This window comes from Molothrus aeneus, chromosome W, assembly GCF_037042795.1.
Source record: "Molothrus aeneus isolate 106 chromosome W, BPBGC_Maene_1.0, whole genome shotgun sequence".
NCBI classification, from domain to species: domain Eukaryota; kingdom Metazoa; phylum Chordata; class Aves; order Passeriformes; family Icteridae; genus Molothrus; species Molothrus aeneus.
Genome location: NC_089679.1, coordinates 3,510,801 through 3,534,527, shown reverse-complemented (window position 1 = coordinate 3,534,527; position 23,727 = coordinate 3,510,801). Strand labels below are relative to the sequence as shown.

Genomic DNA, 23,727 nt, shown 5'->3' with positions numbered 1-23,727 from the left:
TTTTTATTACACACACCCATGTCAACAGTCACTGTTATAACCCATCCAAATTAAGTACCTGTATGCATAACGGGAAAAAATATTGGATATTGGAAAACTTAGGAACAAGTGGTAATAGGTTGGGAAGTGAATGTCCAAAAGGGGAGAGATGGGTTTGTTTCACATTTACCCTTAGGGGTATAGTCCAAGATTTGGTAAAAGAACAGTGAGTAAACAAAAAGGCAAAGCCAGCACAGCAATCTAAGTCTGTATGAACCTCACATCAAGATTTGTATATGAAACTCAACCAGCAATTAGAAAAGGAAATAGATATCTGGAGATTTGGGAGAAACCTGTTCATAGAATTGGTGGAAAGAATAAGGAACTTATCATAACCAACTGTTGAGTCTGTGGAGGGGCTTTGATGACAGAGGAATGGCCATGGAAAGGCAGTAGCTTTGGTCTGTTTGAACTCCTTAAGTGGAACCGGACAATTATAAAGGGGGAAAACTGACCCAAAGGGTGGATTCTAAGTTCAGCAGTGATAGGAAAAGAATGTCTCTGATGCACTGGGAAAAATTTTCTTAGCGAAGCAGGAAATACTCCCTGTAAGATATATAAAGTCAGTAATGGAACTCTTACATGGTGGATCCCAGAAGAACCAACTCTGTATTGGACTCAGAAAAAAACAAAAGAAAAAATTGCAAGTATAATAACAAAATTAGACTTTTCCATTGTAACGATACAGGCAAGAATCCTCATTTTGGGATCCCAGAAATTTCCAAATTTTGGGAAAATATAAATCAACAGAAAAATTATTATTGGAAAGCACCAGATGGCTTATTTTGGATATGTGGGAAAAGAGCATACCCAAGACTCCCCTCCCAGTGGAAAGGGAGTTGTCCTCTGGGAATCATACAGTCAGGATTTTTTCTTTTTCCAGGACCAGATGCAGATCAATTAGGAGTACCAATTTATGAGGACCTAAAAAGAAATAAAAGGGAATTGATTGGAGGATTTCAAAAGTGGGGAGATGAGGAATGGCCTCCTGAATGCATATTGGAAACATATGGGCCAGCCACCTGGGCACAAGATGGGAGCTGGGGCTATCAAACCCCAATTTATATGCTAAATCATATTACAAGACTCCAAGAAGTTGTGGAGATAATACCAAACAGAACTGGTTGGGCACTGGAATTAATATCAAGTCAACAAAGCCAGACAAGAGCTGCAGTGTATTAAAATAGGTTGTCTTTAGACTATTTATTAGCTGAAGAAGGGGGTGTTTGTGGAAAATTTAATACATCACATTGTTGTTTGAAAATAGATGAAAATGGGGATGCCATCCTGGATATAGCCAAGAATATTAGAAAAATAGCCCATGTACCAGTCCAAGAGTGGGAACCAATGCTAAAAACTAGCTGGTGGGATAATGTATAGGGGATAGAAGGGTGGAATAAGCTAAGGGCAGAAGGCTTTTAACTCGTGAACTGGCAGACCTTGTTGAGAGGGCTTTAAACTAGGTCTGAAGGGGGAAGGGGATGCATCTTGGCTGTCTGGAAGCAGGCCCAAGGGTGATAAGCCTGAGTTAGGAGAGAAATCAGCAGCCCAGCTGAGGTGCATGTATACTAATGCATGCAGCATGGGTAACAAACAAGAAGAGCTGGAGGCCATGGTGCAACAGCAGAACTATGATGTAGTCACCATCACAGAAACATGGTGGGATGACTCATATAGTTGGAGCACTGCACTGGATGGCTACAAGCTCTTCAGAAGAGACAGGAAAGGGAGAAGAGGTGGAGGGGTGGCCCTTTATATTAAGGAGGCTTTTGATGCCATAGGTATTGAAACTTATGAAGATGGAGTTGAATGCCTATACATAAGAATTAAGGGGAAGGCCAACAAGGCTGACATCCTACTGGGAGTCTGTTATTGTCCACCCAACCAGGAAGAAGAGGTGGACAACTTATTCTATAAGCAGCTAGATACTGTTTCAGGATCATCAGTCCTTATTCTTGTAGGTGACTTCAACCTACCAGACATCTGCTGAGAACTTAATACAGCAGAAAAGAGGCAGTCCAGGAAATTTTTAGAGTGTATGGAGGACAACTTTTTGTCACAGCTGGTGGGTGGGCCCACCAGGGGAGGGACTATGTTAGACCTGCTGTTTTCAAATAAAGATGGACTGGTGGGAGATGTAGTGGTTGGAGGCCGCTTGGGGCCAAGTGATCATGAAATGATAGAGTTCTTGATATTTGGTGAAATGAGGAAAAACACCAATAAGACTCTTACACTGGACTTCTGGAGGGCAGACTTTGGCCTACTTAGGATATTTATTCAGAGAGTTCCTTGGGAAGCAGCCCTTAAAACTAAAGAAGTTCAGGAAAGATGAGCATGCTTCAAATCAGAGATCTTGAAGCCACAGGAACAGACTGTCTCTGTGTGCTGAAAGGTGAGTTGATGAGGTAAATGCCCAGCTTGGATGGGCAAGAAGGTTTTAAAGGAACTTAAGAATAAAAGGAGGATGTATCATCTTTGGAAGGAGGGTCAGGTCTCTCAGGAAGTATTTAAGGGGGTTGCTAGGGCATGTAGGAAAAAAAATAGGGAGGCCAAAGCTCAGTTTGAACTTAAAATGGCGACTTCTGTAAAGGATAATAAAATGTTTTTATAAATATATTAATGGTAAAAGGAAGGGTAAGACCAACCTTTGTTCTTTACTGGATGAGGGAGGGAACTTAGTAACTGCAGACGAGGAGAAGGCAGAAGTGCTTAATGCCTTCTTTGCCTCAGTCTTTAGTGGGAAGACAACTTGCCTTCAGGATAACTGTCCTCTTGGGTTGGTTGATGTTGCCAGGGAACAGAATGGTCCCCCCATTATCCAAGAGGAGGCAGTCAGAGAACAACTGAGATGCTTGGATATTCATAAATCTATGGGACCAGATGGGATCCATCCCAGGGTGATGAGAGAACTGGCAGATGAGCTTGCGAAGCCACTCTGCATCATTTAATAACAGTCTTGGCTCACTGACGAGGTTCCAGATGACTGGAAGCTGGCCAATGTGACACCCATTCACAAAAAGGGTGGGAAGGAGGATCCTAGTAATTATAGACCGGTCAGCCTGACCTCAGTACCTGGCAAGATAATGGAGCAATTTATACTGAGTGTCATCATGCAGCATCTACAGGATGGCCAGGGTATCAGACCCAGACAGCATGGGTTTAGGAGGGGTAGGTTGTGTTTGACCAACCTGGTCTCCTTTTATGACCAGGTGACCTGCCTAGTGGATGCAGGAAAGGCTGTGGATGTTGTCTATTTGGACTTCAGCAAGGCCTTTGACACTGTCTCCCACAGCATACTCCTGGAAAAGCTGGCAGCCCACAGCTTGGACAGGAGCACTCTTTTCTGGGTTAAGAACTGTCTGGATGGCTGGGCCCAGAGGGTGGTGGTGAACGGTGCTGCATCCAGCTGGTGGCCAGTCACCAGTGGTGTCCGTCAGGGGTCTATGCTGGGGCCAGTTCTGTTCAATATTTTTATTGATGACATGGATGAGGGCATTGAGTGTTTCATTAGTAAATTTGCAGATGACACCAAGCTGGGAGCATGTGTCGATCTGTTGGAAGGTAGGATGGCTCTGCAGTGAGACCTGGGATGGTTGGATGGATGGGCAGAGTCTAACAAGATGACGTTTTATAAGTCCAAGTGCCGAGTCCTGCATTTTGGCCACAATAACCCCCTGCAGCATTATAGGCTGGGGACGGTGTGGCTTGACAGTGACCAGGCAGAAAGGGATCTGGGAGTACTGGTTGACAACTGGCTGAACATGAGCCAGCATTGTGCCCTGGTGGCCAAGAAGGCCAACGGCATCCTGGCCTGTATCAGGAATAGTGTAGCCAGCAGGAGCAGGGAGGTCATCCTTCCCCTGTACTCGGCACTGGTGAGGCTGCACCTCAAGTACTGTGTCCAGTTCTGGTCCCCTAAGTTCAGGAAGGACATTTGTGGAAGGGGCTAACAGCGGGCCTGTTAGCTAAAGGAGCGAGAAGAAGCTGATAAGGAGCTCTCTCCAAGGCTGTTACCAAGGAGACCGAGAGAAGTGAGGAACTGAAGGAAGATAAGGAGAGAACTTTGCGGCTGGATGAAGTATTTTTAGAAAGTTAGTTGAAGTCACTGTAACTTTTCACCAATAGCGTTATGTTGACTAATTTTGGCCAATAGTTAGGGTAGAAGAAGCATAAACAATTGGAAAGTGTATAAAAGGTCAGCCATGTTCAATAATAAAGAGTTGCCAACTGAGACTGCTTGTGGTCTCTGCTTTGTGTCGTGACCGCCTCGACAGCGACATCTGTTGATCGCCGACATGATAAGAACATAGTCGGTGGGGGCCCATACGGGGTCCTAGCAATTGGCAACCGTGATCCACTGGGACGTAGTGGGGGAGACGGCGTTGGTATAGCTGAGAGTGCCAGGTGGAAGCCACAGGGAGGTCCGGACCTGATTTTCTCCTATCAAGACACCTGGAAGTAGGTGAGCCACCAACTAGTAATAATAGGACATAATTTATCTAAAGAGGAAGAAAATGTTTTGGCTACATGGAAAGTTTTGTTAAGAAATAAGGGAATTAATACTTCAGACTATGCCCTTCGTAGTATATTGCTGTGGGCTAAATCACAGGATTTTGGCACTGATCCCGACACAGCATTTAGTGTTAAGGCATGGGAAAAAGTCGGGGACAGACTGTGGGAAGTCATCCAAGCGGGAGATAAAACTGTTGTCGATCTAGTTGTTACTTGGGGATTGCTCTTTGAGGCGTTAAAGGAATGGAAAACAGAGCGAGAACAAGCAGAGCGGGATGCGGACGAAGAGTTGGGGCTGATAACAGAACCTGACGGGGGGGATGAGGCAGAGGGGGCCTCTGATGGGGAACTTGGTGAATCCATTCTTGAAGAAGGTCTGGATGCCATGCAAGTTACCTGGCAACCTGCCAAAGCTTCCGGGAAAGCTGCCAGAGCTTGTGGGAAAGCTGCCAAAGCTTCTGGGAGAGCTGCCAAAGCTTCTGGGAAAGCTGCCAAAACTTCTGGGCAACCTGCCATAGCATCTTCTTATCAGACCCCTAAACCTCTTTATCTCACACCTGCACAGCAGCTCGCAATGGTGCCTGTATATACTACACCACTATGCCAGTTAGCTTAAATGTCTTTAGCAGAGAGAGAAACCCAGCCATCTGCCCCCCCGCTTCCCTCTGCTCTAGTCCAGCCGTCTGCCCCCCCCCGCTCCCCTCTGAGCTGCTTGAACAACCTGCAAGGCCGTATCCTCCGTTACCTGACAGTGACAGCAACAGCAAATCAAGTGATGAGTCGCCTGCAGTAACACCTGAGTTGGGGCAAGGAGCTCTGGTCACTTTACCTCCTAAGAGTTCTAGCCTTACTGCCCCATGGACTTTGCCTCCATGTCAAGTAACTGTGCTTCCTCGACACCCTCAGGAGTTTTGGGAATTTGTTAGGAGGAAAGCAGTTGAAGAAAAGAATTGGGACATCATAGAAAGGTTAGGTGCTTCAAGAGTACCTCAGGAGAAGAGTGTTAATGCAAATGTTGCTTGTGATAACCCTATGGCTTCTCCAGTTTTTAAAGCAGCTCCTGGAACAGGGCAGGATGACAGTCATCACGTCTTTGCCTGGAGGGTTGTGCAAGATCTCCAATCAAAAGTGGCTCAGTATGGTATTAATTCCTCACAGGTAATGCAATTAATATGTGTAATTAATGCAGATCTGCTTGCACCTTATGACATCACGCATCTTGCTACAATTCTATTCCAGCCAGTACAATATGGTGTATTTCAAGACACTTGGAGGCGAGTGGCTGAGCGCACAGCTTTAACAAATATGCAGTTGCCTCAACACAACCCTCGTCATGCTGTGGGTGTTGATGCCCTACTGGGCACTGGGCCTTTTGCTAACCCAGATTTACAGGCAAGGTGGGATCCTTCAATTTTGGCACAAGCTCAGCAAATTGGCATGAGTGCCTTAATTAAAACAATGGAAATGGCAGCACCAAAACAGAAAAATGTCACTATACAACAAGGAATGAGAGAACCATTTTTGCAATTTGCGGAAAAACTTGCTGCAGCTATTGAGAAAACAGGTAGATGATGAAACTTTGCGAGACAAATTGTGTATACAATTGGCTAAAGAAACTGCAAACCCAGACTGCAGAAAGATTATTGACACTTTACCTGGGGAACCCACATTGTCTGAAATGGTTACTGCTTGCTCAAAAGTTGGTTCAGTTGAGCATAAAATGGCAGCTCTTGCTGCAGTGCTAAGACCTTCAGCAAAATGTTATAATTGTGGACAACAAGGGCACGTAAGGTCACAGTGTACTGTCCGGAAAACAACATTTAAGCCAAGTGCAAGCAGCGATGTTGTATGCAATCATTGTGCTAAACCTGGGCACTATGCTAAACAATGCAGGAGTAAATATCATGCAAATGGTCAGCTATTGCTGGGAAACCCAAAGAGGAGCGCAAAGGGGCACATGGGGAAACAAATACACCAACAACCACCACAACAGCAAATGCGGGCCTTCCCAGCACTGCAAAGCTACCCATTTGGGAACAATACTCAGGGTCAACAAGCGAGCCCGCAGGGATTGATATACCCACCGCTGACACAGTAACCATTCTAACAAAAGAAACATGTAAAGTTCCCCTTGATGCCTATGGTCCGATAGGACAGGGATTGAATGCGTTTTTGATAGGGAGATCAAGTACCACACTGTCATGGTTTGACACTGGCACAATGCCAGTGCCTCCATGAGAATACTCTCTCCTTAGAGGTATTCATGTGCATCTAGGGCTTATTGATGCTGATTGTTTAGGACAGATTCATACTATGGTATCCATCGATGACCCTCCTGCCACTATTCAGAAAGGAACTTTCATTGCTCAAATTGTACCTTTTGTGAGTTCTGTTCCAAATACAGTGGACCGAAGTCACGGCACAGGAAGTTTTGGATCGACAGGAGTAACCTCAAGTGTTCTGGACTGAGAAAGTAATGGAGAGCCGTCCAGAAAAGACATGCACTCTCACCGCCAGTGGATGTCATCCAGGAACTATATCAGTAACAGGTTTGATTGACACTGGAGCAGATGTTACAGTACCCTCACGACTTTGCTGGCCTCAATCGTGGCCTCTCACTCGTGCAAGTTTTGGACTCCTGGGGTTGGGTGGTGCTACAACAGGTGGCCTGTCAGCCATTGTAATTAATGTGAAACATCCTGATGGCCAACAAGCTAACATCAGACCCTATGTTGCCGATGCTCCTCAAAGTTTGTGGGGATGAGACTGTTTATCTCAATGGGGTGTCAAAATTACTACGGATTTTTAATAGGGGACACTGTGATGCAGGGCAATGAACGTCCAGTTGTGGCCCTGACATGGTTGACAGATAAGCCTGTCTGGGTTGGCCAGTGGCCCCTTACTACTGAAAAGCTTACTGCCCTGCAAGAATTAGTCACAGAAAAATTGCAAGTGGGACATATTGAGGAATCATTTAGTCCCTGGAATACCCCTGTTTTTGTAATAAAAAAGAAATCGGGAAAATGGAGACTTTTACATGATTTACGGCAGATAAATGCTGTAATGGCAACAATGGGAGCTTTACAACCAGGCCTTCCTACACCTACGATGATTCCACAGGAATGGCAAATAGTTGTCATTGATCTGAAAGATTGTTTCTTCACTATTCCATTGGCTGAGCAGGACAAAGAAAAATTCGCTTTTACTATGCCTTCTGTAAGTCATGCTGAACCCAAATAAAAGATATCAATGGAAGGTACTTCCCCAAGGCATGAAAAATTCGCCAACTATTTGTCAATGGTTTGTGGCACAGGCCTTGTCGAAAGTGCGGGAGCAATTTAAAAACTGCTACTGTTATTACATGGATGATATCTTGTTGGCATCTGACAACAAACAACAGTTATCAGCTCTTAAACAATGTGCTCTGACAAATTTGAAGGCTTTTGGTGTGATCATTGCTCCAGAGAAAGTGCAGGAACATATACCTTGGAAATATCTAGGTATGTTGGTGACTAGCACTCAATCTGCCTTATCTTGTTTTACAGGCCAAATAACATACCATTTGCCTTCTCATCCTGTTCTAACACTGAATAAAGAGATTCCTTTTGAAGGGAAACAAATTTGTTCTTCTGTTCCAGTGGAAGGTATAACAGTTTTTACAGATGGATCCGGGAAAACCGGAAAAGCAGCTGTGGCTTGGAGAAAGGATGATCACTGGGAATATGAGACAATGATTCAGCAGGGATCTCCTCAACTGGTTGAACTTTGTGCTGTTCTTTTGGCTTTTACTTTATTTCCTGGTCCTGTAAATATAATTACTGATTCCATTTATGTTGCCAATTTGGTTAAGCATTTAGATCAAGCAGTGTTGTATAATATTCAAGAGAAGCCATTGTTTATCATGTTAGTGAAGTTATGGACAGTTATTGGTGCTCGAAAACATCCTTACTTCATCATGCACATTCGTAGCCATACATCATTACCAGGATTTTTTGTTGAAGGCAATGCCTATGTAGATTCTCTAGTAGCTGCTGCTGCAATCAAAACTGTTCTGAATGTGTTGCAGCAGGAAATTTTATCTCATCAATTTTTTCATCAGAGTGCTCAAGCTTTACAGCAGCAATTCAAATTGTCTCCTGGTGAAGCAAAATCAATCCTTTCTTCTTGTCCTGACTGTCACATTACTCATGTCACTCAGTATTATGGTACCAACCCTAGGGGTCTTTCCGCATTAGAGAAATGGCAAACAGATGTTACTAAAATGCCAGAATTTGGTCGCCTTAAGTATGTTCATGTTACAGTTGATACTTTTTCTCATGCAATGGTTGCTTCAGCATTCGCAGGAGAAAAAACTCGTGATGCTATTCGTCATTTTTATCATGCCTTTTCTATCCTAGGTGTTCCGTGTCACATAAAAACAGATTAACGGCCCAGCATATGCTTCACAGAAAATGCAAGCATTCTTTCGTGCTTGGGGCATTGAGCATTCTACAGGCATTCCACATGTCCCCACGAGCCAAGCAATTATTGAAAGATCTCACAGACTTCTTAAACATCAGGTTCAAAAACAAAAAGGGGGAATGCAACAGGAGTCACCTCAAGTGAGATTAGATAAAGCTGTTTATGTGTTAACCTTTTTGCGTCCCCTACCTGACTCACAGTTATCTCCAATCTTTTACCATTTTTCTTCTTTGAATTCTAAGCAACCAGATTTCCGTAGAAATGTCAAGGTATGGGTCAAGGATTTAATTACTGGTATGTGGTCTGGTCCAGTGGAACCTGGGGGAGGGGTTATGCTTGTGTTTTGACAGATAATGGTCCTCGATGGGTTCCTGCTCGCTGTGTTAAACCTTACCTGGAGCATGCAGGAAAGGATTGGTTGGATGGCTCCGCAGCTGAAGCAGAACATGCGGATGACACTGGCTAAGACCATATATCAGTACTTATTGATGGATGAAGGACAGGAACGATTGTATTAAGAATGGGAATTTTGTTGATGGTTTTGATTGTTGTTTTGTCTTTCCCCTGTCTGCTTGGATTTTTGCAAAGGGCCCTGCAAAAATCCATAGCAGCTGTATTTACAGTTCATAAAACAAAAAGGGGGAATTGTGGAAGGGGCTAACAGCGGGCCTGTTAGCTAAAGGAGCGAGAAGAAGCTGAAAAGCAAGAAGAAGCTGATAAGGAGCTCTCTCCAAGGCTGTAACCAAGGAGACCGAGAGAAGAAAGATAAGAGAACCTTGCAGCTGGACAAAATATTTTTAGAAAGTTAGTTGAAGTCACTGTAACTTTTCACCAATAGCGTTATGTTGACTTATTGTGGCCAATAGTTAGGGTAGAAGAAGCATAAACAATTGGAAAGTGTATAAAAGGTCAGCCATGTTCAATAATAAAGAGTTGCCAACTGAGACTGCTTGTGGTCTCTGCTTTGTGTTGTGACCGCCTCGACAGCGACACTGCCACATCAGAGTAGCCAATGAATCAACTGGCCAAATGCTTGGGCATCTGTTGTGGGTTGACCCTGGCTGGATGTCAGGTGCAGACCAAGTCCTCTATCACTCCCCAGCTGGACAGGGGAGAGAAAATAAGGTGGAAAACAACTTATAAGTTGAGATAAAGCAGTTTACTAAAGGAAAAAGCAAAAGTTTGTGTGCACATAAAAAAAGCAGAAAAAAAAATATGTTTGTTCTCTACTTTTCATCAATGAGTGATGTCTGGCCACTTTCCAGGAATCAGGGCTTCAGCAAGTGTAGCAGTTGCTCTGTGTCTTGGTTAAAGACAAGTTAAAGGGCGAACACTCCAAAATGAGTTACCTCCCTGTCCTAGTTTGAAAGACAAGTGTCTGCCAAGGAAGGCAGGAAGCTCCCTTGGAATGGAAAATATGGCCCCCTTCCCTCCAAATTATTATAACTCTGAAATTATGGGGCTTTCAGGCAAAGATATGGGAAAAGGAATAACAGTTCTTTACTAGTATATATAGTTCTTTATAGTATGTATGTATAACAAGGCAAACAAACAACCACAACAACAAACAACACCAGAAACCCATTAACAGCCTTCTCTCAGCTGTCAAGCACTTTCCCCTTTGGCGTAGTTATGATCACAGCTGGCAAGGGAACTGTTGGCTCCTGGCCAGGCAGGGCAGGTGCAATGATTCCCCCACGGCTGAAGGGGACACTGTGGTGCAAGCTTGGCTACCTCTCTGCAAGTGGGTAATGGCAGGCGTGATGGCAGAAGAGATGGAAAAGGAGCTTCCTTTACAAACCCACAGGAGCAGCCAGTCTCAGTGCCCCTCTGGACAGCAGAATGGGCTGTAGCTGGAACCACAGAGCAGTGGCTGCAACGGCAGAGGTGGGCACACCCTGTATGGCAAACAAAGTGTAACAGAAAAATCTGCAGCCTTAGCAGGAGCTGCTGGGATTGGGCAGACACAGGGTGCTGGGCTATCTGAAAAACAGGGTTCACTCTCCTGGAAAAATTTAAAAGTTTAATAAAGGACAATAGGAGACAAAGACAATAAAGCAAAGATCTACGACCAGGTGACTCTTGGCATTCCACCAACAGCACACCTGCTATTTCAGGAACACCCTTTATATACCATTTCTATTGCATCAGCCTCTTACATATTCATTAAAAATTATGCATATTAAGACTTTTCCCCAAACTAGTTTACATGTTCCAAGAATTGTTTAGCATGTCTCCTCCTTGGGTCCACCTTTTTAGAGCATGTGCATTTCTTGGCTGTGGTTTTAGTCCATTCTTATCATCACCTCCAGTTTTTGGAGTTTGGTCCATACTTTCTACTGATGGTAAGTGTTGATAGCTGGCATATCAGTAGTAGGAGTCCTCATCATATGTTCATTGAATGTTATCCCAACCAAGTAGGCATTTTAACACAAGCATGCTTACATCAGCTATTTCACTACCATGTATAACAGAAATAAAAACTGTATCTTTTTACCAAAGCTACTTTAACATTATACATATAGCATCCACTTTAATATTTGCAAAAAGCCAATATTATAATATGTATCTATAACAAACCCCCCTTTTCTTCTTTATAAATCATTTAGCTTGAGCAATAATTCTTGTCCACTTGCACGCTTTGGACTATGCTGGTAATTAGCCGAATCAAGCAAGGAAGAAATATTAAACCAGGAAGAAGCCTAGCTTTTTTCCATCATTCCATTCCCAATATATAATCCTACCAGCTAGTTTTTATTATTGATTCCCGGTTTTGGACCTGTACATGGGTTATTTTTCTGATATCCTTTGCTTTTTCCAGAATGACATCCCCGTTGCGATCTATTTTCAACAATCTAAAGTATAAATTTTCCACAAACATCCACCCCCTTCTTTAGCCAATAAATAGTCTAAAGCCAACCTATTCTGATACACTACGGTTTGTGTTTGCCTTTGTTGACTTGATATTAATTCCAATGCTCAAATGGTTCTGTTTGTCATTATCTCTATAACTGCTTGGAGCCTTATAATACGATTGAGCATATAAATTTGGGTTAATAGAGTTAGATTGCTGTGCTGGTTTTACCTTTTTGTTTACTCACTGTTCTTTTACCAAATCTTGGACTATACCCCTAAGGGTAAATGTGAAACAAACCCATCTCTCCCCTTTTGGACATTCACTTCCCAACCTATTACCACTTGTTCCTAAGTTTTCCAATATCCAATATTTTTTCCCGTTATGCATACAGGTACTTAATTTGGATGGGTTATAACAGTGACTGTTGACATGGGTGTGTGTAATAAAAAAGGAACCTCAGGGTTTTTCCATGTAAAGCTTTCAGTAGCATTTGTGACATGATTTTGCTGGTATCCCAAAAGGGAAAAGACAAAAAAAAGAGTGACAGAAAAAGGAATAACAGAAGTCCGGTATGGCTTATATCCTCACCTTCCCTGCCTATGGGGCTGCTGCCCATAGCAGGTGAGGTGTATATGATCTTGGTGGCGAGTACAGCAGCCAACCCAGTCCTGCCCTCTATTTCCTCGTCACTTCCTTTTTGCTAATTATTTCAGTTGTTCTGAGTTCTATCTGGATAGTGGATAGATTTGATGCTCGACATTTCATGCAACAAGAGCATTGATTTTGTGAACTACAATACCAATTTTTTCCACAATTTAAACATTTACATTTAACCCAGCTAGCATGTCCAGTATTGGGATGAATCAAACTGGGTATATGGTATGGCACTGATGGAAGTTGTAATTCTTCCTCTTCTTTGTATAAGTCACAGGATAAGGCCAAAATATGAAAATTCTCTTATGGAAACAGTCGTGATCCTCCTTCATTGAATGTTATCCCAACCAAGCAGGCATTTTAACACAAGCATGTTTACATCAGCTATTTCAATACCATGTCTAACAAAAATAAAAACTATATCTTTATAGTAAAGTTTCTTTAACATTATAAATATAGAATCTATTTTAATATTTTCAAAAAGCCAATATTCTAATACATATCTATAACAGTTAGAGTGTAGCGAAAAAGCCGAAGGCAGTGGCAGCCGGACTTCTGTGTAGCAGCTGCCGCATGCAGACAGGAAGACGCCCCTCTGGGAAGGGGGAGGGGGTCTGGGTCCCAGGTTTTTCCCCTGAAGCACCCAAGTAGATGGTGAGGGTCCTTTCCAGTCAGATTGGGTGTTAATAATGTGAAAAACACCAATCACTTCTTTTAAAATTTTAAAAGTTTAATAGTAATAAAATTGTTATAAAAATAGTAATACAAATTAGAGCAATAAGAATTTGGATATTCTGAGTTAGGACAACAAAAGCAATGAATTACAAATCTTCAGACGCTTTCCTTTTGAATGCACAGCTCACTAACAAAGGATTAACCCTTGAAAGCAATAGCCAGTTGCATATTCATTCATCTCATACATGATTCAAAAATCCTTTTCAAACAAAGGGTGCTTTCTGGTTATTGTCAACTTCCCCCCTTCATCTTGTAAATCATGGTCAGACTCCATGGAGTCTGCAAGGAGACTAGTTCTTCACGATAAGGAGGCAATAATTCTTCTCTTTGGGATTTTAGTGTCTTGTTGCTGTTATCTCTGTGCGAAGAATTTCTTGATTATCTCATCCCTTTCTTGAGCTAGTTGCATAGTTTATATTTTAACATTTATTATAACCTAAAACTATATTTCACACACTACTTAAGAGGATTAATACAGCATACCTTTCTAACATAACATCTATTAATTGCGAGAGCCAATCATATTACCCATTTATAACATCACAATGCCATGGAATTTGCCTTGAGGCTAGTGCCAGACTGCAAAACATAGACTCTTGGAAAACCCGCCTGAAGGAAATCAAAAGAGAGGCATTGCTCGCATTGCCTCAGCTCTCTCCCTGCACGAACAAAAGGGAAAGGGCAAGAGAGCTCAACCTGAGTGACCCCAACTTTAAAAAGACACGCACCTGCAGGCCCCGTGGTTTTGTTTCTGACCAGAGGGTCTTAAAGAGACAATAACAATTTTGAGCACAGATAGATATGGAATACAATAATATTTTGGGTTACCCAGGACACTACAGAAGGCAAACATTGTAAATGGTGAATGCCCTCTGTTCATACTCCTTCCCTCAGCTTTGATATCTGAGCTGATGTCATATGGTTTGGACTATCCCTTTCATCAGTTTGGGTCAGCTGCCTTAGTTGTATCCCCTCCTAGGATCTTGCCACCTCCCAGCCCCTAATGGGGGTATGTTGAAAGACAGCACTACAGCACTGATGCTGTGCCAGCGCTGCTCAGCAGTAGCCAAAACACTGGTGTGTTATCAACACCTTTCTAGCTACCAGTGCAAAGCAGAGCAATGTGAGGGCTGCTATGGGAAATGAACTCCAGTTCAGCCAGATGCAATATCCTGGATTGCCCTGCAGGCATTGCTGCACTCTTATAAACTCCCATGGTTATGGGGAGTTCAGCCTCCAAAAAAAGGACCTTTTTTTACTAAATGCTTGCAAGCAGAATTCACTGATAAGAGCACAGGTTGAAAAGTTGATCATTCAGAAATTTGAGATTTTGACTACCTTATACTACTTCTCTGAGAGCACTCTAGTATTAAAAACATTGCAATTTGTTTCTCTAGGGTTTTTTAGCATGTTATCAATCCCATTAGGGATGCATGAAAAAAAACTTCTTTGTTTTTCTTACTCAGGCATTGACAGAACAGTTGACTGATGAAGAACTTGCACAAGGAAGAATTTATCCTCCACTGTCTAATATTAGGGAAGTTTCTATTTATATCGCTGTCAAGGTGAGTATGAAGCATAAAAGTGGATTGTACTAAAAGTGGTTTATGTGTACATTAACCTGCTGAATTATACAATATGACCCTTGAACACTAGGTGCTTGGGGACAAAAAAACACAGCTCTTTGTGCCATTAATAGGAGACAATCATAAAAATTTTGAGTTTGTTGGATGTTTCAGTTTGATAGTGATGATGGGCCAAAATTATCCTCCTTTGATTTCTGAAATTAGGTTTTCAGATCCCTGATAAGGCATTCAGGAATTGTAAAAATACTTTAGTGTTTGTCTTTATCCAGTTTGTCAGTCCTAAATATATTGCAGTGGAAGCATAGGTATTATGTGACTGTATTAAAAGGCACAAACTGCATGGTGATTTAAGTTTTCAGGTTATGGAATTTTTGAATGCAAACAACATGGCTTTCCATTACCCTGAACCTGCAGACAAGAACTGTTACGTTCGATCAAAGGTTTGGACCTATGAATATGAATCCTTCATGCCAGATGTGTATGACTGGCCTAAATCTAAGATTGACTGATGCATTAGATGGCACTCCTCAGGCAGCATCTTTTACTCTGTAGGGATCCTTTTTTCAGACCAATTTTAATCATGATCTTCGAGTCCTGTGATTTATTTTTGCTCACTTTGTTGACATTTTTACCCTCCAACCCTGTTTTTAATTTCATTTTTCCACACTTTCACAAGTAATTAAGTAATCAGAAGTAATTTATGGAAATCTTTTTGAGCTTTTACAAGGGGATTTTCTGCAGTGATGTACCAAATAATTTTTCTTCCATGTGTTAATTTTTTCAAGGTTCTGTTTTTTCTAAGCTAAATTGTTTTTTTCTTTGCATACCCTTGTTCTCATAAAAAGACTAGCATGTGATGTTTTCGTGACATCACTGACTCAAAAGCTAAGTGGACCTGCCACTTCAAACCATTTTCCCCCCCCCAGACAGCTGATGAAGCTGAAACAGAAAGTGTTAGCAGGCAGCTATTGATACACACATTTACAAAAGTTTGGCTGAATGCTTCTTGTGGTCTCGGTCCAGCATATTTAGTTCTGTTTGAATACAGGACTCCAAAGATGTAATGCTTAGAAGCTCTTGGTTGATCACTTCATCTTCCTTACTTCCTATACAGGTTTAATTTGTCAGAGCTTTTGTGTGGAAAAAAAAAAAATTAGCAAGATGAATTTTTCCTTGCAGTGAATAGTATTGCACATTTGATACAAATACCACAAGATGCATTCCTTTTTATTTAGTTCATATCAGGTTTGAAGGCCCTCTGTTCCTTTGTATTAGCAGTTGAGGACACACAGTGAGTTACAGTCTGTGACCTCTAAATCTGGTCTCCGTAACAAGAACAATGCTATGTCAGAATGAGAAATAATGTGCTGTTTCATAGTTTGCTGCATCGAGGCAAAAAAGGACAAAAATAAATAAATAGATATAATAGGGCTTGTGGTGGTTTGACAGGAAATGTGTTTTTTGGGATGCTGTGTTTTTGGCCAATGGATATTCAGACTTTAATATTGGCATTTAACCTGGCCATTAGGACATTGGGGATCCGCCTCTGAGAACACGGGGTTAAAAGCAGAGCTCTCCCCTGGGAGGGTGTTCTTGGGTTTCCGGCGGGAAAGAGTTTGGGTCTCTCCCCCGGCCCAGCTGCTGGCTGGGCAGGGGGAGGGAAAAGCCATGTGGCCGGGAGAGGTAGGCCTGACCCTGGGGGTGGAAGGGTGGAAGAGAGAGAGAGAGACACTGGGAGCCATCGGGCAGCCCCCCCTGAGAGACACAGAGAGAGAGAAAAAGAGAGCCGCTGCCTGAGACTGCAACCTTGAAACTTGATAAACATGGGCCTGTGCCGGCAGCATGGCTGAGAAGAAGAAGAAGCGGGGGGTGCAGCCGGCCACTTGTAGGAGCTTTTAACCCCTTTTTGGAGAATGAGAACTTTACAGAACATTGACCTTTCCTAGAAAAGAGATAGAGTGGAAGATGAGGAAGGAAATGTGCAAGTGTGAGAGAGGTCTGGGCGAGTGAGAAATAGTAGAAGAGTAGAGAAGAATCCTAGTGGGAAGAGATGATGGAGTGGCTTTTGCTGGACTCTTTTTGTACAGCCATGGACAGAACCATGTTCCTTGTGATACAGAGACTGCATTCTAGGGGGAGGCAATGGCCACAGAACCAAGAGGGTTCAGTGTTGGTGCCCCTCGGCCCCAGGGGGTGAAAAAATATGGGGGAAACAGGTGTCCCAAAGGAGAGATTGTGGGGGACAGGTGTCCCAAAAGGAGAGACTGTGCCTTTTTTAGATCGGGACAGAGCATCCTTAAAAAACACAACCCTAGAAGCAGCTCTGGTCCGTGTTCAGTGGTGAGAGCACTGGACATGAAAGGAAGAGGTCACAACGGCAGATGTACTCCGGTCGGTGCCACGAGTGACACGGAAACACACGAGGCTTCAGCTGTGTTTCCAGGGGAAGCCCATGGTACAAGAAGGACTCCTCTCCTCTTGATGAACTGAGGATTGATTGTTTGAAGGGTGGTTCTGGACTAAGAGTTGGTGATTTGAGGAATAGATGTATTGTGTTGGAAATTTGGTGGGGGGAGGAGGAAATGTATTTGTAAGGTTTTCATTTTCCCTGTGTGTGTGTTCCTTTTTATCTGTAGTTGTAGTGTAGTTAACAAAGTTTTGTTTTCTTTCTTCCCTAAGTAGGAGCCTGCTTTGCTTATTCCTGGTCACATCTCACAGCAGAAACCAGGGAGAAGGTATCTTCATGGGGGCACTGGCATTGTGCCAGTGTCAAACCATGACAGGGCTATACTGGCAAATGTGAAGCCAGAATCCAAAGAGATAGAATAAAGCTTGCTCAGGATTTACCCATGGCAAGCACCTCTCATATCCTTATTTTTATAGGAAAATGCAGTCTCCACAGAATAGGCCCAAAATAGAACTGAGGTTGTGTCATGGTTTGACACTGGCACAATGCCAGTGCCCCCATGAGGATACCCTCTCCCTGGTTTCTGCTGTGAGATGTGACCAGGAATAAGCAAAGCAGGCTCCTACTTAGGGAAGAAAGAAAACAAAACTTTGTTAACTACACTACAACTACAGATAAAAAGGAACACACACACAGGGAAAATGAAAACCTTACAAATACATTTCCTCCTCCCCCCACCAAATTTCCAACACAATACATCTATTCCTCAAATCACCAACTCTTAGTCCAGCACCACCCTTCAGACAATCAATCCTCAGTTCATCAAGAGGAGAGGAGTCCTTCTTGTACCATGGGCTTCCCCTGGAAACACAGCTGAAGCCTCGTGTGTTTCCATGTCACTCGTGGCACCGACCGGAGTACATCTGCCGTCGTGACCTCTTCCTTTCATGTCCAGTGCTCTCACCACTGAACATGTACCAGAGCTGCTTCTAGGGTTGTCTTTTTAAGGATGCTTTGTCCCGATCCAAAAAGGGCACGGTCTCTCCTTTGGGACACCTGTCCCCCCCCATATTTTTTCACCCCCTGGGGCCGAGGGGTACCCACACTGAACCCTCTTCGTCCTGAGGCATTGCCTCCCCCTAGATACAGTCTCTGTATCACAAGGAACATGGTTCTGTCCATGGCTGTACAAAAAGAGTCCAGCAAAAGCCACTCCATCATCTCTTCCCACTAAGATTCCTCTCTATTCTTCCAACATCTCTCACTTCCCCAGACCTCTCTCACACTTGCCCATTTCCTTCTTCATCTTCCACTCTATCTCTCTTCTAGGAAAGGTCAATGTTCTGTAAAGTTTTCATTGTCCGAAAAAGGGGTTAAAAGCTCCTGCAAGTGGCCGGCTGCACCCCCCCCTTCTTCTCCTTCTCAGCCGTGCTGCCGGCACAGGTACATGTTTATCAAGTTTCAAGGTAACAGTCCCAGGCACCGGCTCTCTCTCTCTCTCTCTCTGTCTCCCAGGGGGGGCTGCCCGATGGCTCCCAGTGTCTCTCTCTCTCTCTTCCACCCTTCCACCCCCAGGGTCAGGCCTACCTCTCCCGGCCACATGGCTTTTCCCCTCCCCCCGCCCAGCCAGCATCTGGGCCGGGGGAGAGACCCGAACTCTTTCCCGCCGGAAACCCAAGAGAGCCTCCCAAAGGAGAGCTCTGCTTTTAACCCCGTGTTCTCAAAGGCGGATCCCCAATGTCCCAATGGCCACATTAGATGCCAATATTAAAATCTGAACATCCATTGGCCTAACCACAGCATCCCAGAAAACACATTTCCTGTCAAACCACCACAGGCTGACCTAAAACAGAGGCTAGATGGAGTTAAAGAATAAACTACGTATTTATTAAAAGGCCTCAATGGATAGACCTTGGGCAGTACAAGAGCCCAGCTAGGGCTACACCCAAGATGAACCCAAAATGGTCACAAAATGGATGACCATTCACGACATCTCTCGCTTTTATAAGTTCTGTTCCATTAGCATATTGGAGTTAATTGTCCAATTATAGCTTTAGGTTATGAAGTCCCATCCTTCTTGTTTTCTGCCTACAGTCCATGTTGTTTATGCTCTTGGTCCTGAAATTTGGATTGGTTGTCCTTGGTCCCCAGCTAGAGAAGGAATAGTTTTGTCTACCTACACTGTGAAGAGAGCTTGCTATCCCCTAATATGAAGCGAAGAACTATACACTAAAGCAGTACAGAATCTGAAAATTATAAAAACCTGAGGCATCAACCCCCATTCCCTATCTCCCTGCATTGCTGGGGTAGGAGGTAGAGCTGGGAAGGAAGGAGGGGTGGGAGGAAGGTGTTTTTAAGGGTATATTTTACGTCTTGTTATCCTGCTTTGGTTTTGTTAGTAATAAATTCACTTCATATCACTAATTAGAGTCTGTCGCCCTGTTCTTCTAAGTTCTTCTAAGCCTGTCGCAGACATCTTTGATGAAAAATCCTTTCTTAGGATTTTTCCTTGTGAGAAGCTGCAGTTTCAGCAACCAAAAGTAAACAATGGTTATCTGCTGCTGTGGAATGCAACAGGTAGACCTGTGATTGGTCTCCTGTGGATGTTGGGATTTCCTGACCACTCATGGCAGAGCTGGCTCTTGCTCTGTCTGAGACACAGATCTTTGTTATTCATTCTTTTCTATTCTTAGCTTAGCTAGCTTCTGAAGAAACCTTTTCCTTTCTATTTCTTTTTAGTATAGTCTTAATGTAACATATATCATAAAATAATAAATCAAGCCTTCTGATCATGGAGTCAACATTCTCATCTCTTCTTCATCCTGAAAACCCTTGTGACCACAGTCACAATTGGTGACCCCTCGACTGAGGAGGACAATCATCACTTGGTGAGACCACCAGAGGAGCATTGCTACACTGGGTAAACCCCGAATGTGTGGCATTGATGGTTGCTTCACAAGTAACCACAGGAGTGGATTCTAGCCAGGAGCTGAAGAACTGAAGATCCAAATTTGGACAGAGTTCTCAGCAAGGCTGACCACAAAGAGAACCTTCTGAAAAGCCTCCAGGAAGATGTTCAGAAAGCTCAGCAGCACCGTGCAGATAGCCAGAGAGTCCTGGACACTGTCACAAGGTACTGTTGGTTTTTCCCCTCCTAAAGATGAGGCCATTCGCAGTTTGTGGCTGCTCATCTGGAGGACTTCTCCCCTAGAGGATGAGGTTCCATTCTCCCCTTCAGAGGAGAAACTTATTGCCCTCTGGCAAAAATGGGGTGAAGAGGACAGAATTCTCCTGTTGGAGACGGATCTCTATGAGTTTTTTCGATGGGCAAAGCTCTTTGGGTTTTTTACGAATGTGCTATATGCCCTCGATATGTTTGTCTGGGAGTGTATGGGCTCCATTTTCCAATTCTTTTTATACCGTGGGTTTGGATGCCCCTCGATTTATCCAACCTTTTTGAAGCTCTTTCTAGTCTTGAAATGGAGAGCAGCTGTTTTTCCCTGGATTGCTAACTGCAAGGGGAAAGCCCCGTTCCCCCAATTCCGGGGGAAGACCCTTTGGAGGGGGACGCTCTGCTGCTTTCCAGCCCCCCTGAACCACAGCGGGGGGGCGAAGTTTTGCCGGCAGCCGAAGTTTTTTTACTGCGTCTTCGGAGCATGCTCAGATGGAGCTGTTTTTTCCCCCCTCCCGTTGCTCTCGGGGGGGATGGGAGTGGGCGGCGCCGCCCCGGCCAGCGCCGCGAGCACCGCCACGGCCAGCGCCGCCAGCGCCGCCCCAACCCACCCCGCGAGTGCGGGTGCTTCTCCACGCGGCCTGCCCCGCGGCCGTCCCGCTGTCTCCTGTGCGGGCTCCGCCGCCTTCTGCGACTGCGCTTCTGCGGCCGATGTCCGGCGCAGAAGATGCTGCCGACCCCGTGCCACCCCCGCCGCCCCCGCCGCCTCCCCAGGCGGCCCCGCTGCCCGCCCCGGCAGTTCTGCCGCCTGCGGGGACTCCGTCCTCCGTGTCTGCGTCAGAGGCTTCCCTGGAGCCGGTGGCAGCTGCAGCGGCGCCTCCTGCATCCAGCGTGACTTCCTCCCCGAGTTTTTCGGGTTGTCCCGGGGCTGCCCCTACGGGGGGAGCTGGGACAGGGGAAGAGGGCGTCAGCCTGTCCTTCCGTGGAGGAGGCATGGCCCGACAGCTGGCTGTGGGTGCAGCCCGGCTGCCTGTTTTCAAGATCAGCATTTTTGGCGGGTTGAGGGCTGTTTGGTCCAGGGTTTCCCCCTGGGGGATGTGAATCTCTCTGCCGCCCCTTGCGCGCCCCAGCGGCGAGGGGGAGGTGGGTCCCGAAAGTTCTGCCTCTGGTCCCCAGTCCAGAGGGGGTGGCGGTGGTGCCGTGAGGCAGATGGGAGGAACACCTGGTGCATTTGCATTGCAGAGGCAGAGGGCACAGCAGGAAGCGAGCATCGCTTGTCTGCTGTGGGGAAAGGACATCCCCAGACCTGAGACGAAGATTCTCGGGACAGCTCCTGTCTTCCCATTGCCGGCATGCCTCGGTGATTTTGGGGAAAGGAAGCGTTTGGTCACCACTTCTGCCATCGTACTGGCAGCAGGGTGCGGGTCTGTGCCGATGCAGAGCCTGCCTCGGGGGCTGGGCCTGGGCTGTCTGGCTTGGTTGCTTGGGCCAGGGCCACCTCCCGGCCTCCTGTTGGGTTTGGGGGCTTTGCTTCCCCCTTCTGGTCCTGGGCCACCTTTCTGTGGGCCAGGTCTGGGGTTCCTGATCCTTCCACATGGGCCAGGGCCCCCAAGGGCCTCTCTCTGGCTCCTCTGCTGCTGCTGCTCTTTCTGACAAGACAAAAAAAAAAAAAAAATTAAATTGAATAAAAAAGGGTGAAAGAGCTGGCAGCAGCTCAGAGGCATTGAGGAGCCAGGGATTGGCTTCAGCCCAAGTTGTTCAATAAAGGGCTGTGGCAAGACATTTCAGAAATTTTCTCAAAATTGTTTGAAGACTGTCAATGGACTTTTGATAACTATTGGTGGACTTTTCTGTAGCAAGCCTGTTTCAGGACCAAAAGAAACTTTCAGATATGGCAAAGAGGAACATCTTCAGACCATAGACTTTTCCTGAAACTCAGCTGCTTGGACTTGAATTTTCTTTGCATTGTTCTTGCATTTTCTTATATTGCAAAATTGTTTTAGTAATATGATAGAATTTTATGTTCTACAGGTGAAGAAATTCCCAGTTCATTCCACCATTCCACAGGAGCACTTGAGTGGAGTTTGATTGGCAACAGATAACCTGTCAAGTGTTTGTCTTTTCCTTGGCGTGAGTACAGCAGAGAAAATTACAAACACTTTTTCATTTTAATTTAACTAAATAAAAAAAAGTGACATGTCGCAGACATCTTTCATGAAAAATTCTTTCTTAGGATTTTTCCTTGTGAGAAGCTGCAGTTTCAGCAACCAAAAGTAAACAATGGTTATCTGCTGCTGTGGAATGCAACAGGTAGACCTGTGATTGGTCTCCTGTGGATGTTGGGATTTCCTGACCACTCATGGCAGAGCTGGCTCTTGCTCTGTCTGAGACACAGATCTTTGTTATTCATTCTTTTCTATTCTTAGCTTAGCTAGCTTCTGAAGAAACCTTTTCCTTTCTATTTCTTTTTAGTATAGACTTAATGTAACATATATCATAAAATAATAAATCAAGCCTTCTGATCATGGAGTCAACATTCTCATCTCTTCTTCATCCTGAAAACCCTTGTGACCACAGTCACATAAGCCTTCTAATATTTACATTCTTGTAATGAAGTTTCTCATGCCCTTTTATGTAAATAATTACTGGTTTACATTCTTTTCTGGAAGAGGAGAAATTTGATGGACTGTTGGTTTGTCCAGTGTCATTGGAGAGGTGGCACTTTCATCCTCCAATCCACTGTCACTTTTGAAAGTCTATAAATGTTGGAGTCAGAAAATAAACGTCCCTTCTTTTTTACCTTGGAGGTTCCAGCGTGCGTGTCATTTTATTTTGTGTCCTATAGCGACATCTGGTGGCCACTGTGTGTGAGACAGATGTGGCTGAGGTCATAGAGTTCCCCCCCCCCCCTTCCTGCTGTGACGCAGTGACTGCGAGCCATTTGGCACTTTGCCTGCAGCTCTTGTGATAGTGGCAACCCCTGTGATCTCCATGGAGGATTCCCTGGTTTTGGATCTCTGGAAGGGTCTCATGGAGCTTCCCTTTCCCTTTTTTCAGACCCTGAGGAAGCGTTCTGCAGGGAGGCGTGGTCTCTCTTGGGAGAAAACCTCATGGAAGCTCTCTTTGATGATTGTAGTATAGACATGGGATCGTTGCTGGTGCAATGGAAAGAGTTTGATGGGGGTTTGGATTTTGTAGCTCTCGGAGTTCCCAGGGGCACCCTTCCGTCTTGGACACCTACAAGGAGGAATTCAAATTTCTGCGCAAAGCCGAACCCTTCCCTCCCCCCCAGGACGGTGAGATG

General features: G+C 44.6%; 1 pseudogene; it reads left to right on the top strand.

The window, feature by feature from the left end:
- LOC136568501 (NAD-dependent malic enzyme, mitochondrial-like) overlaps positions 1-15,353 on the top strand; it is a 67,816-nt pseudogene extending 52,463 nt beyond the window's left edge.
- The last annotated feature ends 8,374 nt before the right edge of the window (positions 15,354-23,727 follow it).